The following is an 8253-nucleotide window of genomic DNA, read 5'->3' as shown; positions in this document are numbered from 1 at the left end:
ACGTAATTAGCTCTGATAAGAACCATTTCATAATGCTGTACATCAACTCATAGAATCATACAGATCACCAGTTTAGTCATCTCAGTGAAGTTTCAAGCATCGTACTTTCTCTACGATCGCAGATATACTCACGTGATCAGTCATATGCTCCGCGTTACACAACCGCACAGCAAGGCCGAGCGTCCTCGAATGAAGCGTCCGGACTCGGGGGTCGATCGCTATTCATGCAATTTTAATCAATGAGCAACAGCCGTAGGTGCGGAATGCTCATTGACATCGTATGGTCGAGGTTCGACGCGAGTTTACACAAACTGCGATAGCATTAGTTTTAGAGCGTGATAGAACACATAATATTATTCTCAATTCTTAGTGAATGAAACGTTTTACTATTGGTTAAAATGTAAGCTCTAGTATTGGTGTGTATTTTCTGAACTTGTAAATATTTTTTAAGTAACGATTGTAATTGGGTAACTAGTTTTAAGGATTTTGTATATATATCGTGTAACTTTTTAATAAAGCATATCTTCCATATATCTTCCACATATTCCTCACAGTCAAGCAGTTGTTTTATTTAATCGCCAAACGCTCAGTCTCTAAAGTAGTGACCCCGAACAAGAACGCCGACGGAAGGAAGCCAGGAACCCTAACAAGAACACCGACGGAAGGAACCCGAACAAGAACGCCGACGGAAGGAAGCCAGAACAGAAGAACACCGAACCTCTGCCCGGCTACATATCGAAGAACAGCTTCACCAGCTCGCCGAAACGACGAATTCCTGTTCGATGAATCTATGCTCGAGGAATATCAACCCGACGAAGAAATGGAAGACACAAACCAGGCTCAGCCACTCTCAGCGCCCACCGCGACAGAAATCTCCAGCATTTCACTGTCGATGCGCATACCACCATTTTGGCGGGAAAATCCGCGATTGTGGTATCACAGCTTTGAAGCCGCCACCGATGATCTCAAGAGGAGTCAAGCCCAGCTGACACAGATGGTGCTCGTCCAATTAGAAAAGGCTGACATCGAACAAATCTCCGACATCCTATTTAACATACCGAGAGACAAACAATATTCAGCAATCAAGGAACGTCTCATATCGGTGTATGAAGAATCCGACAGCCGTAAGTTCCAGAAGATACTCGCCGAGATGGAGCTTGGAGACCAGAAGCCTTCACAGCTACTGCGACGCATGCGTAACCTTGCAAGGGACAAGGCTACCGACTCCACCCTCCGCATGATGTGGAGTAAGCTGCTGCCAGCCCACGTCCGCTCCGTGCTCGCCGTCAGCGAGTCATTCAGCGTGAAGTCCACGCTGGAGGAACTAGCGTTGCTTGCTGACACAATGATGGAGCAAATCCAGGAGTTAGCAGCCGTCTCCAGCCAGCCACCAGCCGTCTCCAGCCAGACACCAGCATCAGGTCCAAAATCATCGACGTCAAATCAGGTAGATCACACACAATTCCTTATTAACGAGATAGGAAAACTATCACTTGAAGTCGCCGAACTCAAGTCAAGGCCATCTCAACACTATCATCGCCACCGATTTCGCTCGTCACTCGCAATAGAACTTCGTCACAACACCGTTCCCGCACACTCAATAGCTCACCAACACTTTACTGCTATTACCATCGCCGATTTGGTAGTGAAGCACGACGTTGTACTACGCCCTGCAGCTTCAAGAAAGAGCCATCGGGAAACTAGAACGGACTCTAGCTGCGGCGGAACCCGGCGTCCTTCACACTTCATACCGCCTTTTTGTCACATACAAGAAAACAAAGATGTCATTCTTAGTAGATACCGGTGCTAATATATCCGTCCTACCAAGAAAACAAGGTCTGAAAGCAACGCCTCTACCATTTAAATTGTACGCTGCAAACAACACAACAATTTCAACTTATGGTGAGAAAACATTAGAACTCGATCTCAACCTCCGTCGACCATGCAAGTGGAAGTTTATTGTAGCTGACGTCACGAAACCAATATTAGGTGCCGATTTTCTCAACCACCATCAACTTATCGTAGATTTAAAAAATCGAAGATTAATTAATGCCGTCACAAATTTAAAAATCAACGCGCCAATAATGTCAACGACCTCACCCACAATACGAAGTATCGATATACAGGCCCCGCACCACGCGATACTCGCCGAATTCCCCGGTACCACGAGATTAACATCGATGCAATTATCGCCAAAAATTAACGTGGAACATTATATTGAAACACAAGGACCTCCATTACATTGCCGTGCTCGTCCCATTCCACCTCATCGTTATGAAATAGTGAAGAAAGAATTTGAAAACATGATGCAACAAGGACTCTGCAGACCGAGTAAAAGTCCATGGTCTTCACCACTCCATATAGTACCTAAGAAGAATGGAGATATACGGGTATGCGGTGATTATAGACGATTGAACAGCATAACCAAACCTGATCGTTATCCAGTGCCGAGAGTCAAGGACTTCACCCATCATCTGTCTGGCAAAACAATATTCTCCACAATCGACCTCAACCGCGCTTACCAACAATTGAAGACTAGGTAACAGGACATAGAGAAGACAGCTATCATCACACCAATGGGTTTATTCGAATTTCCTCGCATGTGTCCTGGTCTGAAGAATGCGGGACAAACATTTCAGCGATTTATTCACGAAGTGCTCCGTGGATTAGACTACGTTTTCCCATTCATCGACGATTTGCTCATAGCCTCAGCAAACGAGACTGAGCATCGCGATCACCTAAGAACAGTTCTTAGAAGATTGGAAGAAAACGGTATCACTATCAACCCCGCGAAGTGTAACCTAGGCCAAACGGAAGTCAAATTTCTTGGATACATCGTATCAAAAAACGATATACAGCCACCAGAAGAGAAGATTAAAGCCATTACCGAATATTCCAAATCGAAAACTATAGAAGGTTTAAGACGATTTCTAGGCATGTTAAATTTCTATCGTGACCACATACCGAATGCTGCATCAATACAAGCTCCGCTAAACGCTTACCTACACCATGTCAAGAAACGTGATAAAACAATAATTGATTGGACCGACGAAGCATCACGATCATTCGAAGAGTGCAAAAATAGTATATTCAAAGCTACCTTACTCGCTTACCCATCACATGATGCCCCTATCGCAATATTCTGCGATGCGTCTGACAATGCAGTAGGTGCAGTAATACATCGAAAATAATTGGCAACCACTCGGTTACTTCTCAAAGAAATTCTCAGAGGCGGAGAAGAAATACTCAGCGTATGACAGAAAACTCTCAGCCGTCTATAAGTCAGTAAAACATTTCCGTAAGATGTTTGAAGGACGTGAATTAATTATATTCACAGACCACAAACCCCTCACATTCGCTATGAATAAAACACATACTGCAAATGAAACGCCACGCCGACCGCGCCAATTATTATTCATCAGTGAATTCACAACCGATATTCGACACATCAGTGGAAAAAACAATATTATTGCCGACGCATTAAGTCGAATAGAAACAATAACAGTGTCACCTACGATCGACTACAGCGAATTATCAATCGCACAAGAGAGAGACAGCAGCATAACACAACTCATTCAACAACCAAACTTAACCTTCAAGAAAATAAATGTACACACGAACCTAGAATTATATTGCGAAACCTCAACAAGTCATATACGTCCTTACATACCTACAGAATTCTGCAAACAAATTTTTAATAGTGTACATAATATTACTCACCCAGGAATACGAACATCACGTAAATTAATATCTCAAAAATTCTTTTGGCCATCAATGAATATCGACATCGGGAAGTGGAGTAAAACTTGTATAATTTGTCAGAAAAGTAAAATACAACGCCACACAGTCAGCAAAATTCAATGTTTTGACGCAAGCGATCGTTTTCAGCATATACACATAGATATTGTTGGACCTCTACCTACCTCTGCTCAAGGACATCGTTATCTGATAACAATGATCAACAGACATACTGGTTGGCCTGAGGCAATCCCTAGCGACAATATTACAGCCGAGACAGTTGCAGATATCATATACAATCACTGGATCTCAAGATTTGGATGCCCAGCGACACTAACAAGCGATAAAGGTCGACAATTCGAAAGCTCTCTGTTTACCAACCTCATGAAAACTATGGGAGTTAAACGGATACGAAGTACTAGCTATAACCCAAAGAGTAACGGAAAGGTAGAACGCTTTCATCGTTGCTTGAAGACAGCCCTTCATTCAAGGTTAACGAACACCTGTGCGTGGGTCAATGAACTACCAACCGTATTATTAGGCCTGCGCGCAGTCCTACGATCGGACACAGGCGTTAGCGCCGCCGAACTAACATACGGCTATAACCTTCGTCTACCAAGTGATTTCTTCGACATAAACACACAAACATCATCTACCTCAATGGATCATACCTACGTTGATAAATTACGTCCCATATCGCAGCTAATAAACCACACTCACCTACTTCACATCGTAATAACAAACACATATTCGTTCATCAAGACTTACATACATGCAGTCATGTGTTTATTAGAATAGATTCAGTAAAACCACCATTACAAACACCATATGAAGGACCGTACCGTGTTATCAAACGAAGCGGTAAAGTTTATACCATTCAGTTACCAGGTCGACAAACAAACATATCGATTGACCGTTTAAAACCTGCATATTTATTAAATGAAACTGAAGATAACAATACATTATATTCATTACCTTTACCTGTACAAGTTACCAAAAATCTTACCGATACCATACCTAACAAACATACCACCAATACCCAAAATACCACGTTACCGGATCCTACGAACAACTTGACGTCCCAGCCTATCAAAATGTCAAGGACAGGCCGACACATCAAGTTGCCGGTGCGTTTCACTTGAAGGGGACTCCTGTAGCTGTACCTACAACCAACTTGTAACGTAGCCTTATAGATCGTAGAAATAGTAATCGTGCATAATAACTGTAATAAGCGTATGCCGAAAGATTCGTTCTGACAAGAACATTTTATTTTGTATAACGTAATATTAGCTCTGATAAGAACCATTTCATAATGCTGTACATCAACTCATAGAATCATACAGATCACCAGTTTAGTCATCTCAGTGAAGTTTCAAGCATCGTACTTTCTCTCGACGATCGCAGATATACTCACGTGATCAGTCATATGCTCCGCGTTACACAACCGCACAGCAAGGCCGAGCGTCCTCGAATGAAGCGTCCGGACTCGGGGGTCGATCGCTATTCATGCAATTTTAATCAATGAGCAACAGCCGTAGGTGCGGAATGCTCATTGACATCGTATGATCGAGGTTCGACGCGAGTTTACACAAACTGCGATAGCATTAGTTTTAGAGCGTGATAGAACACATAATATTATTCTCAATTCTTAGTGAATGAAACGTTTTACTATTGGTTAAAATGTAAGCTCTAGTATTGGTGTGTATTTTCTGAACTTGTAAATATTTTTTAAGTAACGATTGTAATTGGGTAACTAGTTTTTAGGATTTTGTATATATATCGTGTAACTTTTTAATAAAGCGACCCGGTGCGTTTCTCAGGCCTCCTGACCTGAGAGAAACCCGACGACCCGATCCCATTGCACTTGGGCTTTCCCAAGGGTGACGGTTCGCGGCTATAACCATTAGAGATAGCCGCGCCACTTCCAACCCCCGTTGCTCCCTGCCCTCGGCGGGGAGGCTTCATCAGCATGGCTCCATCAGCGGACCATGTCAACGCCGTTGTAGTCCAGATTGTGGCTTTGCTTAAAGCCGCAAATCTCCATTTCGACCAGTCACTAGTCGATAGCCTGTCCTCCGTATTCAACACTCCAAGTCGGCCCCTTGCTGACTCCCTCGTGTCCCCCGATGAGCCTTCCGCTCACAAAACTACTCCCGAGGACATGGAGTTCTCCGACTCCGCCTCCTGCAGCCGAAAGCGGCCAGTCCAGTCCTCCTCTGAGGACTCTCACAACGGAACTGTCATTGGCTTCGTTGTCAACACCTCCCGACGTCCCTCTGGAGAACCTTTCCAACTGGTTCAATCCAGGAAGAAGCCCCAGTCCAAGCGCTCAGCCACCTCCACGGATAACGTACTCTCCGCCCCAACCCCTGCCCCTCTAATGTCTCTCGACATTAGCTTGCCCGAGGTCTCTATCACCTCATCTATGAAGCCAGCCACGCGCTGCACGCCTGTCCTCCCTGCAAATAAGCCCCCACCGCCTATCTTCATCCGAGACAAGGCAAAGTGGACTTATGTTGCACAGCTCTGCGCTGACATAGAGGTGCAATACACCCGAGCTACCAACACGGGTGAAGCCATCCGCGTAGTCGTACCGACTACGGAGGACTTCCGAGTCCTCACTCGCCTCCTCACTCATAAGAGTGTCGCATACCACACTTATGCGCTCCCGGAAGAGCGCAAAGTGAAAGCTATTCTACGTGGCGTCCTTTATGAGCTCCCCAGTGAGGTCATCCTGGAGGACCTGACCATGCAAGGGTTCAAGGCCGAGGCTGTACACAAAATGTACAGCCGATCCGGCAAGAAATACCCTCTGGCTCTGGTTATCCTAACCAATGTCTTTTTTTTGTTTTAAGAGGAGGAAATACGTAACAGTCGTATTTACAACCCTCACCAACTGGGAGGGTTATAGGGAGTCTCTTGCATCAACTTTTGATGCCCCCAATTCACCATATGCAATCTCGTCCAACTATTTCGATAGTACGGATAAGATTGACATCACGGTAAAAGCACTTACTCAAATAGTGCAGTCCGCTCTCCATGACAACGAGCGGGTGGTTAAGGTTAACATCCATAAGCTCCCGCTTGATGTCATGAACCTCATTAGAACCAAGAATGCAGCTCTCAGAAGAGCCGCCAAGTACCCAACGCCCAATTATAGGTCACGCGCTAACTTCCTCCAGAGCCAAGTTAGGTTACGTCTCTCCGAATTGAGGAATTCCAATTGGGATTCACTCATGGAGAACATTTCCCCTTCACACCAGGCGTATTACAAAGTGGCGAAAGCCCTTCGTACTGACGCAATATTCCACACTCCGCCTTTGATACGCCCCGACGGCAGTACAGCTTTCGAGGACAGGGATAAAGCGGAGTGTTTTGCTGAAAGCATTGCTTCACAATGCTCACCCAGCACTTCTTCTCTTGAACCCCTCCACGTAGCGTCGGTGGAGAATGAGGTCAGCCGTCTGAACTCAATGCCTCTCACCGACGATCCCATTCCAACTACTGTAGAGGAGGTTAAATCCATCATCCGTGGATTAAAACCTCGCAAAGCTCCAGGAGCCGACGGTATTTCCAACCTGGCGCTCAAACACTTCCCCGAGCAGGTGATCTTCTTTCTTGTCCTCCTCTTCATCGCCTGCCTCGACCACTGCTTCTTTCCAACCGCTTGGAAAGAGGCCATAGTTATAGGGATTCCTAAACCAGGGAAACCCCTCAATATCCCCTCCAACCATCGCCCCATCAGCCTCCTCAAGGCTATGGGGAAAGTCTTTGAACGGGTTATTCTGTTCCGTATGAGAAAGCATCTCTTTCCAACGGACGGCCCTCCCTTAATAATACATCAACAATTCGGCTTTCGTGCTAAACACTCTTGTCCTCAACAAGTCCACCGCATTGTAGAGTACATCTACAGCGGGTTCTATCCCAAACGTAAAAAGACAATCGCTGTCTTCTTCGACGTCGCCAAGGCTTTTGACAAAGTCTGGCACGAAGGCCTAATATATAAACTCCACGCTCTAGGCCTCCCATCCCGATTAGTCCGCATAGTGGCTTCTTATCTTCACAAACGTACCTTTCGTTTCAGACACGAAGGTGTCCTCTCCTCCCCTCGCCTGCTCACGGCTGGGGTACCACAGGGCTCAGTGCTCTCACCACTTCTATACATATCGTATACCAACGATATTCCCATCCCTAGAAATGGAGTCCAACTCTCTCTCTTCGCTAACGATACCGCTCTCTACGTCCAGTCCCAACAGATATCTTCAGTCGTATATGGCGTATTGAGGTCAACCCGGATAAAAGCTCCGCAGTCCGTTTTGATTTTAAGCGCAGACGCTTCTGCCGGGATCGACCCATTCATCTATTAGGCTCCCCTATCCCCTTCAGGTCCACAGCCAAGTACTTGGGTGTGACCCTCGACTCCCAACTCACCTTCTGGACGTGAGGCCTGAAGGTGAGTTGGGAGTGACCGGAACCGCCCGCTTCTATCTGTACCGCCTAAACAGTATGTTAGGT

This window comes from Leptidea sinapis, chromosome 10 (assembly GCF_905404315.1).
Source record: "Leptidea sinapis chromosome 10, ilLepSina1.1, whole genome shotgun sequence".
Lineage (NCBI taxonomy): Eukaryota > Metazoa > Arthropoda > Insecta > Lepidoptera > Pieridae > Leptidea > Leptidea sinapis.
Note: the sequence above shows the minus strand (reverse complement) of the source record.